Below are 13,658 nucleotides of genomic sequence, written 5' to 3'. Positions count from 1 at the left end.
TGACAACTTAAGTGCAACTGGGCTCTATTATTTTATAGCCTGCATGCAGAATAATGCCTGATTGCTTCAGTGTGTGCTCTGCATGCTGCTTGCACCACATATGCGCTCTAAATCAGCCCCGGCCGGAGGTTGTTACTTCCATCTCTGCTGCTTTCGGGGCAGATTTTTCTTCCTTAAGTAACAGCGGAGTGTCAGGGAGCTGTATCGGCTGTCCTTCCCACATCCACTCACTGCTTGATAAACGGCCACACGGTCATTTCCTAAACGTGGCTGTCTGTTTTCTCTAACCCTGCATTTGCAGGATGAGGATCCACAGAGAGGTGATTGACTCTCACGTTAGTTTAGCAGTCGACCACTAGAAGGCACTGTTAGCAATGATAAACTCTGCCTCTGTAAGGAATCAGAGCAATGACACACACACTAACTGATAGATTAATACGCCATCACAGCTGTAATAGCACAATCTAGTGCTAGAGTCTGTGTTGCTGTTGTATTGGTACACATGAATCTAAAAATAGAGCTACTGAAGTATTTATTTTATACCCAACATGTTCTCCATGGAATTAGTGACTGGATAATTACATAATCTCACTTACATGAAATTGAATTCACATGGGCATTTCTAATTTTCTTTGGAAGAGCTCTCAGAAATGTGATTTGTTTTCACCACAACATTAGCATGGCACATGTTTAGTGTTTCCTTTACTTCAATTCAGCCATGATTGTTTAAAACTTGGTTTACAGAGGATGTCGAAGGGTTCCATAACCACCGTTTACATATCTGGACTGGGTTTTTTTTTTTCTTTCTTTCCGTGGCTTTTCCTCTGGTTTCCCTTACATGCCTCCATCCATGCTTATCACTTCCCATCTTTTGCATTCAACCATAAAAATCTGGAGCGGGACTGACTTTTTTTTTTTTTTCAGAGCTTGACACAAAGGGACAGGTCTTGAGGAGAAAAAAAAAAAAAAAAGAGGTCACAAATTAATCCAGCAGCCGCAGAAACTGCTCCGCCGAGTGAACTGTGATGGTTAAACTTCTCACCAGCCAGCTCCGGAGCGAAGGGCTGTGGTGTGAGTCAGTGTTCCCCTCCAAAACCAACAGGAGCGGCAAAACCCAGCAAGAGCAAACTAAGACATAAATCTGAGCGACTTTGGCCAAACTTGAGCAGCGATAATGAACCGGATTAAGACCGTAAAGCAGCGTGGATTAATGGTGCATCCACCAAATCTTAGCTGGGCATGAGACGGGGGATGAAGAGAGAGGATGACAAATTGCAAAGAAAATATACTCCCAGTACAAGCTCCAGTTAAGGATGCACAATATTATACGTTATGATCTCGTCATTGAGGGGACACAATGTTCTTTTTTCTGTCATTCTTTCGTTCAATGCAAATCTTAATTCCCCAAATATCTGTACATGCATCCAGTCCATCCGTCCCTCCCGCTGTCACACCTTCTTTCCATCCATGCATCATTCTGTCTTCAGGTAACAATAACCAAGTTTTATATTGCACCAAAACAACATAGGTAGCTAGATCTAAATGCCAGAAGACTCGTCACCTGGCACTGCAATTTCCCAGACTCCTTCTGCTCAAATACCGGCATTTTCAGCTGCTGTAGTCCAAGTTCATCTTCATACAATGGTTCGTATGATATCTTCCGAAAAGTTATTCCTTATTTTTTGTGCGTTTTCCTTCGAATGTCCAGCAACATGTGTCAATTTCCGTCTGTAAGTTTAGGAAAAGATCGACTTGGTTAGGCTCAGGAAAAAAAACTACTTAGGTAAGTTTAAGAAAAGATGGACTTTGTTAGGTTTAGGAAACAGAACTACTTAGTGAGGTTTAGGAAAAGATGGAATTGGTTAGGTTTAGGCAACAAAACTACTTAGTTAGGCTTAGGAAAAGATTGACTTGGTTAGGTTTAGGCAACAAAACTACTTAGTTAGGCTTAGGAAAAGATTGACTTGGTTAGGTTTAGGAAACAAAACTACTTAGTTATGTTTTGGAAAAGATCAACTTGGTTAAGTTTAGGCAACAAAACTACTTAGTTAGGTTTTGGAAAAGTTGGACTTGGATAGGTTTAGGAAGCAAAACTACTTATGTAAGTTTAGGAAAAGATCGACTTGGTTAGGTTTAGGAAACAAAACTACTTAGTTAGGTTTCGGAAAAGATCGACTTGGTTAGAATTAGGCAAAGACTACCCACAAACTGTGAAATAACACAACCCAATAGTTTTTTTGTGGGCTGCCATTCAATAAGCCGTTCAGATTTGGATCCCCTTCCTATGTCACATGCAGGCTCATTAGAATATATCACTCACAGTTTGAGAACTACCTTTGCAAAGGTGCTCCATATTTTTCTCGCAAACCACTCAGAGCATACTGGGCGTTTTCTTAAAGAGACAGATGCTGAAACTGAGCATTTCAGACAGAGGGTGAATACAGGTATATTCAGACGGACTGTATGAAAAAAATAATGTGTTTTTTTAACATTAAGGCATGTAAACATGTTCTAGTAGAAACCCAAAATACAAGTATGAAACTGGAAAATGAGATGCATGATATGTCCCCTTTAATGGCTGTTTCAGGCTTCTTTCTGTGTTTACTTTCGGTGAGACTCAGAGACAACATCTGAAACATTTGTAAAGCTTTAGTTATTTGGAAATCTGTAGGAGGCTCGTACAACCCTCGTTTCTTTAAATCTCTGCAACGGAGCCACAATAGCCACATTTAAGTGAAATACGCCAGGCTGGAATAGAAGGTACACAATGCATACAGTCAGTATTGTTCAACATTATCTGCTTCTTATTCAACTAAATACCAGCAGTAATGGTTTGCACATTGCTTACCTAACACATAAACTACTGACTTTATTATGACAATGTCAGCAATATCTGCCTGACATGCTAAGCTCTAATATGTGCCATGGGAACAAACTCGTGTACTTGTGCGATGTACTTGCTGTGTACATATCTGTGTTTAACTGCGTGTTAAAGTATGTGTCAAAGAGGCTGTCCTTTTGTGTTTACGTGTTTAAATGTGCTGTAAATTGTACATGTGTTTGTGTGTTTGTGTGGGCAGGTGTATTTGTGTTTTATGTCCTTGCATTCCCCATAGATGGAAAATAACGAACACGAGAGAATGCAGCTTGTAATTTGTCTTGTTCCACTTCGTCAAGTCGTCACTTTACATATACACAAGAGGAGTGCGTGATACACAAACACTCTTGGGCACACAAACAGTCCCATTTCCAAGGGCACACAGAAAAGTGTTGTTGTGTATATCTGTTGAGACCAGACAGCGCGGCTCCAGCAATGAACCTGTTAGCACTCCGCATTCTGTCATTTAAATTGTGGAGTAAAAACTCTGTTTGCCGTGGAGTCAATAATGCTTCACGAAAGTATGAGAAAGACACGAGGACGTGTTAGTGCGAGTGTGCGGGTTAGAAAGTAAGGAAGAGGTTGGAAGGAAGGAAGGAAAAGATTTGACTCTGGGCTTATAGGTTGGTTTCATTCTGTGTGAAAGCAGTGGAGCTCTCTCTCTGCTGCAAGGATCTGCTAAACCTAGAATTATTTAATTTATCTGGGTTTCACTGGAGCGCTTTAATATCTTATTATGGTATAAATGCTGTTTTACCGAGTCTTTTATTCACTGTCGAGAATGAAAATATTGACTTTTTGGTGCATGACTATGGTCAAACTTTAATGAACCGTATTGAATATCAGTGCAAAATATGAGCGATTGACAGCCCAATACAAACACACTGATATCAGTAGCAGCCTTGAAACATTTGAAATCCACATAACTGGACAAAAACTCATTTCGTAAATGACTGGGAAGAAAAGTCGTGGTTTTAGCTGTATATGTGTGTTGGCTCAATGAAAGCAATCTCCAACTCACTTCTGAACGAAAAAAAATATCTCCTGGTCAGATGGAAACGTGCACAAAGCTTTTAACCCCCTAAGACACTGACAGCCCGCCGGCGGGCCCGGCCGCTATTCTGTCTATAGTTGCGAACTGAGTTTTCAAGCTATAGTGAAGATACTGGTATCATACGAAACTAGAAAATCCATTGGAATCCATTGGTACCAACCATGCCATGCTAGTCGGAAAGATCGCTAAATGACGCTGCGAAGTTGCGCTAAATTTTGACGAGGAAAAACTGGCATGCTGATTTTCAAAGGGGGTCCCTTGACCTCTGACCTCAAGATACTGTATGTGAATGAAAATGGATTCTTTGGGTTACCACGAGTCTCCCCTTTACAGACATTCCCACTTTATGCTAATCCCATGCAGTTTGGGGTAAAGGTAGGTAGGTAGGTAGGTAGGTACTTTATTCAAAATGTATTAAAGTAATTAGTTTAAATTAAATTAAAATGAATTAAAACCCATGCAGTACTGTTCCTCAAGGTCTTGGTGTCTTAATGTTGTATTTTGGAGGGATTATTGATAATTTTAATCAATTATGGAATGGTAAAAAATGGTTAAATTTAGCACCAAATATTTGTAAGAAATGATATCAACCAAAAAATTGCTGCAACAATTTATGAGACAAAACACATATACTGCTGACTATTTATCTCCCCCTGAACATCCCCTGTTCCGCACCTCTACCCCTCTAAAAAAGAGGGAGGCACGGTAAGGGGTTAATTCACTAAATAGTGCGAGATATTCAACTTGCTCCCGCTTGGATTGCATCTCCCTTCAGTTGACAGTGTTGCTATAGAGGCATTGTCAACAGCGTGGTGAACTTTGTGGCGACGAGCGCCCTGCGGGTTCCCATTAACGTGCAATCGCCTCGATGTCACCATGAGAAGACCGGCATGATCTTGTAACGCGACACGGTGCGAAGGCTTATCTAAAGCGCTGCAATGGAAACTCTGCAGATCAAGATAAGCTGGCTGTTAAGAGTAAAATCCTACACAAGTGGAAGTCTTTTTATAGTCTATTAATGTATGGTCGGCCTAAAGCATTTCCAAAACAAAGCCCATTCAAGATCAGCACCACAGGATGGTTCTGCTTTGCGGCCTGGTCCATGGCCAAACCTTTAGCTTGAAATGGCTAACGTTGGCTTTTGTTAAAAGGTGATGTGTTTGTGGTCCCTCCTCCCTGCTTTTTTCACTCCTTAATCACAATGGATGATTTACTTAAGGCTACATTTCTCCTCTGCATCTTATTCCTCATGCTTGTATAATTGACAGGCCGTTTTATGCAACCGGCCTGACAAAAGAAATGTCTTTTTGTTCATGTGTGTATAAGTGAATGTGTGTTTGCCTGGGAGGCTGCAGGCCGGGTCAAAAGTGACTAATCATACTTACAAATATTTGAATTTTTACATCAAGTACTCCTCAAGTATTCTTTAAACACTTCCAAACAATGTCTTCAATTTGTCAGTTTCTGGTATTTAGCATAACGCTCTTCTCCATAATGTCTTACACTAAGATCAACATTAGAATTCCTCTGCTATAAATTAAATTAAACTAAATTCCTCCACTGGCAACATTTCAAGAGGGCATGGAGTGCAAAACAGCTGCAGACACACAGTAAAACAACACAAATAAATCCTCATTAATCATCAGTATTTGTGAAGTGCTAAGCTGAAATGAAGAGCTAAACAAAAAAACAAAAAAATCAAAACCGAGCTGACATGACCTCTAGTTCATTCTACTGTGTAACAGAGCTGTTTTATTAGAATAGCTAACAGCAAATGTCAGGGTGGAAATTGAGAACAAGCAGTCAATTGCATTTATATAAAAATGTCTAATGAATGTAATAAAATGTCTACAGTCTAGGGGAAAAGAAAACAAGGTTCCTGTCGTTCCTTTTTGGGGCTAAAGCTAGTGCCTACTACTTCTATCCAGGCCATGCCAACATGCCCTTTTCAGTGCCAGCTGCTGCATGGTACAGTAACAGCTCCGGGCAAAAGACTTTGATACCGGCAGCTCAGGTATGCGCCAACCTCTGGGTATGAATGGCATTTTGGATGGTATAGGAGACAAGCTGGCAGAGGCCGAGCCTTAGTACCGGGACACTGCTGGAGAGCAGATCAAACAGATTAACATACTAGCATGATATGCCAGGCCAATGTGTGTGTGTGTGTGTGTGTGTGTGTGTGTGTGTGTGTGTGCGTGTGTGTGTGTGTGTATGTGTGTGCCTGCTGATGAGTTAAAGCCAGTGTGGCAGGCGGAAATAACATTATGGAGCAACAATTGAGACAACATATGATTAAGCATGAGGTCGTACAGGTCGTACGGCACAGCGATGCTATGAGCTCAATGCTAATGCTAGCATAGCACCATGCTCAAAATGACTCACAAGAAAATGAGCCTACTTCTCACTTCATTTATTACCTCAGTTAACATTGTAAACATGAGTTTATGGTCTCAATCGCTAGTTTCAAGTCTTCTTCAATACAGCATGATGTTCATTTAGTAAATTATGGTCCCATTTAGAGTCAAATAGACCATTAAGCAGGGGATGCTTTAGGGCGTGGCTACATTGTGATTGACAGGTCGCTACCACGGCGGCCTGTCAATCAAGAAAGAGGAGTAGCAATTTATATCCCTACACCCTCTCGTCCGACGAAGTACGGGTACTTCTAGCTCCAAAAGCCAAGATGATGACGGGCAAAATGCCGAACGGCGTCACAATGGCTACGTCCACTTCTTTTATACAGTCTATGCTTATTCCAGCTTGTGTGCCCTTCACATGACAGCTTGATGTCTGGGACATCCAATTAAACACAAATTAAAAGTTGGATTAAACTTCTTGACATTTCTGCAGACTAGAAATATTTGACTCATTTTCCTGTTTCGTTGTGTTTTACTGAGCGTCATTACTCATTTCTTTTTTGAAAGCCTGGGTGTTATTTTTGTGGTTTCTGAAAACATTCATAGGCATTACTGTAACATTTGACTCAAGCCTTTTTGGATTCATGCACCACTGAGCAACTCTCATAAGAATGAACGGGAGCCCACCTCCAAACACTGTATCCAGTTCTCTTTATAAATCCATGCGTCCAACACAGTGGCCGGATATTGCTGACCCAGACTTCTATACATATTTGATTGAATCACGTTAGAGTTGTCTGTAAATAACCAACCTGTCAATAGCCAACTGTTTGATCTACAGTATAGGCTGAGATTTAGTTGGAAACGACAGTCTGATGCTGCTATAATGTTAATGTATGACTGTATTCAGTCACCAGTATCATTTAGCCATTTACCACACTGACATTGAGTATTAACGTATTGTATATGACTCAAATCTCAGTGTGGGAGCCTTGGTTAACCTGCTACATAACGGCTTTTCATCTATTTCTCTCCTATGACAGCGAGTTTCTTTCCCCCAAAAGGGGGCGCAGCCTCGGCGATGACGCCATGCTGGTCTGGTCTATAGCTTGGAGCCATAAAGCCCCTCTATTGTATCTTTTCTAGGACATGGTAGGGAAACAAATCAGAGATCATCATTTTTGGATTTATTGTCGGTGCAACCAACTACACAGCAACTATTCGGCATAGCGTTATTACTATTACCGGTTTGTTTAAAGTAGAAGTTTGGAGACTTTTCAACTTCTTCTCTTTATGCTGTTACCTATGAGGAACTAGTCTATGAGGGACACGGGATTGTTTTTTCCCCAAAAGGGGGCGCGGTCGGGATAGCCTACTCTGGATGACGTATTGCCGGTCTGATGTATGGAGATACAATGACATCACTAGAGATACAATGTGACAAACATATGAGTAATCCCACAGGTTTACAGGTTGACTCCTTTATATCCAGTTTTCCCCTTAAGTAGATTTAAGATGTTTTAAATCATCTCTAATCATATACATTCTGTATCAGGTTGTTCCAGCTCTTCATTGAAACTATATTTTACACAGCTTGAAATATTTAAACCCAAGACTCAAAATTGAAAGATGTTTTCTGCATCAATTTATTCACTTTTTCCCCAAATTCATCCTGATGTATGTGGTATATTTGAAAACTTTAAAAGAAATAGTAAAATAAAACTCTGTGGGTTTGGTAATGATTGACTCACTAGCAGGTCAGTGGGGTTCAAGAGGTTACAGCTGTCCAGTTTTATCTAAACCACCTATCTGCAGGCGAATGTTGAGGTGAATGTATAACTGTAGTGTCCTGTATCCCCTGTAACTGTGTGCTCACAACCATGGCAGGTGTTGTACAGACGGTCAAAGTAGAATCAGTACATAGCTGTGCAAATGCAACAGTCTGGTTAATAATTGTAACATTCATATCCTTGGCTTGTGGAAGGAGAGGTTAAACCTGGGAGCTGCAGGCCCGGTACAACTCCAATGAAGCAGCACATACAGTACAGTAGCTAGAGGGGGGATAGGGTCAGTGCTTTTCTCTGAAGGGAAAGAGGGGATAGGGTCAGTAGGTTAATTACTACTAAACGATTAGCCTCTTGTCTGTCAGCAAAAGTACAATATAGGCCTATTTCACTCACCATTCTAAGATATTTTTTATTCCATAAATATCCATGATTATTTCTTTCCCGACAAGTTATAATAATAATAAAAAAAACATTATTTGTATATCACCTTTCATAAAGGAAATGCCACCCAAAGTGTTCTACACATAAAAACAGGGGACAAAAATATGGAAAATAAAACACACTAAAAAATAAAAATAAGATGAAATAGAATACATAGAATGCATTACACAAGATGGACAATAAAACCCACTGAATAATAATAATAATATAAGTACCCATATTTGCAGCATGCACATAGACAGTACATCAATAAACACTGCAGCAGCACCACAAGGTCTCCATTTTCTTCAACACTGTTCTTTACTTTTCTACATCAGTGTTGGAGATTTGAATTTTAAAGATGAAAGTCTGCGCTTTCTTTACTATTCTTTGGTAATTACTTGATCACATGATCGATCGGCCCTCCTCGTCTACACAAGTACTGCATATTACAATGGACAACGTGAGCAGTTCACACAGGTTTACTTAGTGTACTCACACATCAACCACAGACCCACACTTTCCAAAGGCAAGTGATTGAGTGAGTGAAACCCAGCTCACCCCACAGCCTGACATCAGCCCACATGTGCTAATCAACAGCAGTACCACTGGTATGTTTGTGATTTCAAATACACGTGCACCAGTGATGGTACACAGAGGATGCAGAATGGATGAAACTTTGGCGAGAGCCAACATGCACGCCAACCTGAAGCAGGAGGCGTTCACTGAGCACTACATGGCCATTGTTTGGGATTCAGTCTATCACTGAATATTGGGAAGATTCTCCTACTGCTTGTGCCATACTTGAAAATGCATCAGTCTCTTTTCTGTTACCTGTCCAAGGCTATTAACTAGGTGTTATCAGTCGCTAATAACCCCCATAGATGTGAGTCAATAGGGGCCTACTACACCCACTAGTAGGTTTTGTCATCTATTCACACGTTAGATCACCAAAAGAAGGTATAAAAGAACAGGACAGCGACCTTTATAGCGACCGTGGTAATTATGTCAGGAGCAGAAGTGGAAGTCAGGCACTGTAGTATAGACAGTGTGAAACTCCATAAGGGGTGGAGGTGGAGGACGATGGATGGGATGTTTTTCCCTAAACTTAACTAAGTGGGTTTTTTTTTTGCGTAAACCTAGAGTAGTTGTAGTTTTATGGCCTAGACTTAAATAAGTTGTAGTTTTATTGCCTAAACCTGTTTTTTTTGTCTAAACCTTAAGTTAGTTGTAGTTTTATTGCCTAAACCTAACAATTTTTTTGTTTTGCCTCAACATAAAGAGGTTGAAGTTTTATTGCCAAAACCCAACTGTTTTTTTGCCTAAACCTAAAGAAGTTGTAGTTTTATTGCATAAACCTAAAGAAGTTATAGTTTTATTCCATAAACTTAAAGAAGTTGTAGTTTTGTTGCCTAAACCTAAAGAATCATTTTTGTCTGTGTTCAAAACGTGACATTTCATTCAGTTTTACAAAGTGTTAGAAGGTGCTACTTTTAAGTGTCACTTTTCCTTTTACAACGTAGTAGGTGTAGTAGGCCCCACATCTATGGTGCTTATAGCGACTGATGACACCTATTTAATGGCCTGATAACAGTCGAATCGGGTGAATAATTTGTATTTAATCCTCGATCTCAATCATGCATAAACCTGTGTGACAGTGGACCATATTGTTGACAGCAGATTTTCCCCGTCCTAAAATTACCAGTTGCTTCCCATCAGCCACAGTGATAACTCTGCTGTAGTGTGCTGTCATTTCTCTCAGCGAACCCCTGCCAAATGTAATGACGGGACATGTTTTGCAAAAGCACTGCGCAGACTGTAGCGTCTCATCGCCGAGAGCTGTTTTGCAGCGCCTCAAATGAAAACAAAAAAAGGTTGGCAAAGCTGCAAATCAGAAATTACACCCCAATTGTTGGTGTAAGGGTATTTAGCAAACTGCAGACATAAAACTGTGCCTCTGGATGTGAGTTTTCCAGTTTTTTGATTAGAGAGTGGGTTTGAGTTTTGATTTGGTCAAGGCTCTGGTTGTGACTGCAATGTTACAGAGAATCCCACTTGGGCCCAAGTGGACACAGAGGCTTTTGCAGAGTATGTAATTACATAGTAAATTATTCAGTGGGTCCAAACCAAAACATAAAGGCATTCATTTTCAAAACCAGCTTACAAGGAAGCCTCTGGCAACGCAGAGCCACGCTGTTTAAAAAAAAAAATAGAGCTTCCATGTACCTGGAAGTGGTTTATTGTTTTTGTAAAGTAGGAGGATGAAGTTATGCATTTCTTTATTCATGTGGCCACTGTGAAATATTGTCAATAAATATGAAGTAAATTCATCATATCTGCAGGAGGGAACTGTGAGCCTAATCTTGCCTTGAAGAATCAAAATGAGGGTGTAAAAGAGTTCTTAATTCAGCGCGATGCACACCAAAAAGTGATAGTAGAAACTCAGTGATGACAGAAAGCGAGAGAGAGGAAGAGGGAGATATGTTATGTGAGTCTGATGGGAATGGCCATGACTCTGATTCTGTGTAAGCAGATTCAACCAGAGTGTTTGTACAGGCCGAACTTATCCATCGGGTCCTGTGTCTGAAGGATGTAATACAAAGCACAAGTGACTGCCGCAATGAGTTCAGCAGTTCAACATCTTCTTCCTCGTGCAATAATTAAGGCATGATGAAGTTGCTGGGTTTCAAGTCACTGCCAAAATATGACATATGCTTAAGGATTCATATCACATTAGAGACTACAGGGTCTGCGGTTATACTTCTCATTACTGATCTTTGAGATGACCTCTACTGCTCCAATCATTTTTTTTCTCCTGTCCAATATTGCTTTTTAAAATTTCTTAAACATCTGACATTCAAAAAAGAAAAAAAACCCTGTTCTCACTCCCAACTTGTCAAATACCGCCGCTTGGTCAGTGCCCCTCGGCATCGGATACCGAAACAGGGAGGCGTCCTTTAACATCTGTACGAGACACACCGGGCATCTGTGAAATCTTGTAGATGCCATTAGGAGCAGCGGAGGACACTGGAGACACAGAGGTAATCATATTTGCTCCATTTCTACCCACTGCAGCTTGAAGTTCAGTGGTTCCCAATCTAGGGGTCGGGACCCTCCAAAGGGTCACAAGATAAATCTGAGGGGTCGTGAGATGATTAATGATGGGGAGAAATGGGAAATAAACACACACACACAAAAACCTCATAGACATCTGAAACTGAGTATACAGTAACATAAAATAGAAATACTCAAAGTAAAGTACAAGTAACTCACTTGAGTAAATATACTTTCAGACAAGAAAATGAAAAAAGAAAAGAAATCTACTGCAAGTTCAAATGGTCCCAACTTTTAATCCTGAATCATGTCAGTCCCTCCCTGATCTTTGACCAACCTTAATAATCCTTCTTTCACGTGTTTCCACTCAGAGAAAGAGAGAAAGAGAGAAAGTGGCCTCATATGTTAGGATTTATGCAGTGTTGTCTGATGTTGTTATCATGCATTTATGTGCTTTGTTACACAGAACTTTGTGGCAAAGCTGGTTTTGAAAGCACTCCATAAATCACAACATTGACTGGACCAGACATCTCTCCCTTCTTGCTCTCTCCGCTATGGAGATAAACTCGAGTAGGCGCAATCAGTCCAACAAATAAAGTGGCTCCAGCTGGTTTAGCGAGGGCTCTGGTGTTGACATTATTAAGTCAGAAAAACCTCCAGTGTGGTGGGGCTATTTTGGACTCTCCGCAGTGCATCTGCTCTACTTCAGCTTCAAACCGACGCAATAGATTTGTCACAAGACACCAAACATTTGTCTTACGTCATCTCGGGGTCCCTAATTAGTGGTAAGTATCACTCCACCTTAATGAATGCGTACGAGAGTTTAGGACACTCAAACCAAACAACTGTAGGACTTGTGAGTGGGGCCAATGCTGTAATGCATCATTTATTAATATTGTGGAAGCCAAATAGATGTCTCAAAAGAAAATATATTAGGTATGGTCAGAAACCAGATGCAGTATGAAATGATAAATCCACACGTCTTTGTTTGCAGTGGTTGTAGAGCTCAACTGCTCCTTAAACTCGCTGGCTGTCAAATTACAGCAATGACATATGAGATATGGACTGGTGCTTGGAGCTGGAGTATTTATCCTCCATTATTTAGTTAACTAAAGCATGTCTATTTCCATTGCAAATCAAAGTCAAAGATGAACAAGAAGTCAAAACTAGTCTCCTCACAATCCTCATTTCAGGTCAGGCCCCGGGCTTGCTTGATTGGGTCCCCTAATTACCCAGAAGCCTCAGGGGGTTGTTATCCCAGCAGAGTCTCGGTCGCCACATGTCGGGGCCGGGGCTGCATGGTTGAGGCGGCGGGGGTCAGAGGGTCTTCGTCAACATGTGGGCCTGCTTTCAGCATGTGAGTGCTGACCCATGCATTGTATCACATTGCACTCATTTAAAAGGTCAAGACTTGTAGAACCTGGTGCCTTTTGCCTAACCGCACCCTCGACCTGGCGTGGACACTTGCTCCGTTTTAATCCCCAACAATAGGTCCCATTCAGAGAGTGTGGGGCAACCTGTAGAACATCTGTTTCAGTGGTCTGGAGAAGGAGCCGACTGTAGGTGCTGCTTTATCACAAACATTTATCTTTCACTTAGAGGGCTGACAGTAAATAGACCAGAAGATTTTGAGTTTGGGGTGAACATTTTTCAAGATTGTATGTGTTTAAATGTGATTGATTACAAATTCTGTCCTTACTCCAACAATTTAAACCAGTTTGAATGTGAAATAGTTTATCAAGATGCATTATGAATCTGAGAATGTACCCTTATCACAAGTCTGCTATTACAGTAAGCTAATGTTTGCAGCAGCATTAATGCATACAAACTGCTCTCGCTAGATTATTTTTTCATATTATAGCTATATATGTCATCATTATTATGGCATACTAACTTAACAAGACATTTTTGTGTCCTTATATAAGAAAATTATCCGGTACAAACCTGATTGAGAAAAATGTTGGAGTCCATAGTACTTGTGTATGTGCAAGGTGCACATACGTTTTCATATTTTAAGAATTCTACGTAGTATTTCATTTATGTTCCATTAAGTTTGATAGAAAGAGGACTGTACCTTGAATAGCTCCTACCTGTGGAGTAACTACAGA

At 40.6% G+C, this 13,658-nt stretch overlaps 1 long non-coding RNA gene across 1 annotated transcript; it reads right to left on the bottom strand.

The window, feature by feature from the left end:
* Positions 1-9,595: 9,595 nt before the first annotated feature.
* Positions 9,596-9,917, bottom strand: LOC119500880. The gene is made up of 3 exons (XR_005209706.1): positions 9,773-9,917; positions 9,696-9,714; positions 9,596-9,608 (listed from the first exon to the last, which is right to left on the bottom strand). It is a non-coding gene; the product is annotated as an uncharacterized LOC119500880 (long non-coding RNA).
* Between the last annotated feature and the right edge of the window lie 3,741 nt (positions 9,918-13,658).

The sequence above is a fragment of the Sebastes umbrosus genome, chromosome 13 (genome assembly GCF_015220745.1).
Source record: "Sebastes umbrosus isolate fSebUmb1 chromosome 13, fSebUmb1.pri, whole genome shotgun sequence".
Lineage (NCBI taxonomy): Eukaryota > Metazoa > Chordata > Actinopteri > Perciformes > Sebastidae > Sebastes > Sebastes umbrosus.
The sequence above is the reverse complement of the archived record's forward strand: the minus strand, read 5'-3'. Positions and strand labels throughout refer to the sequence as shown.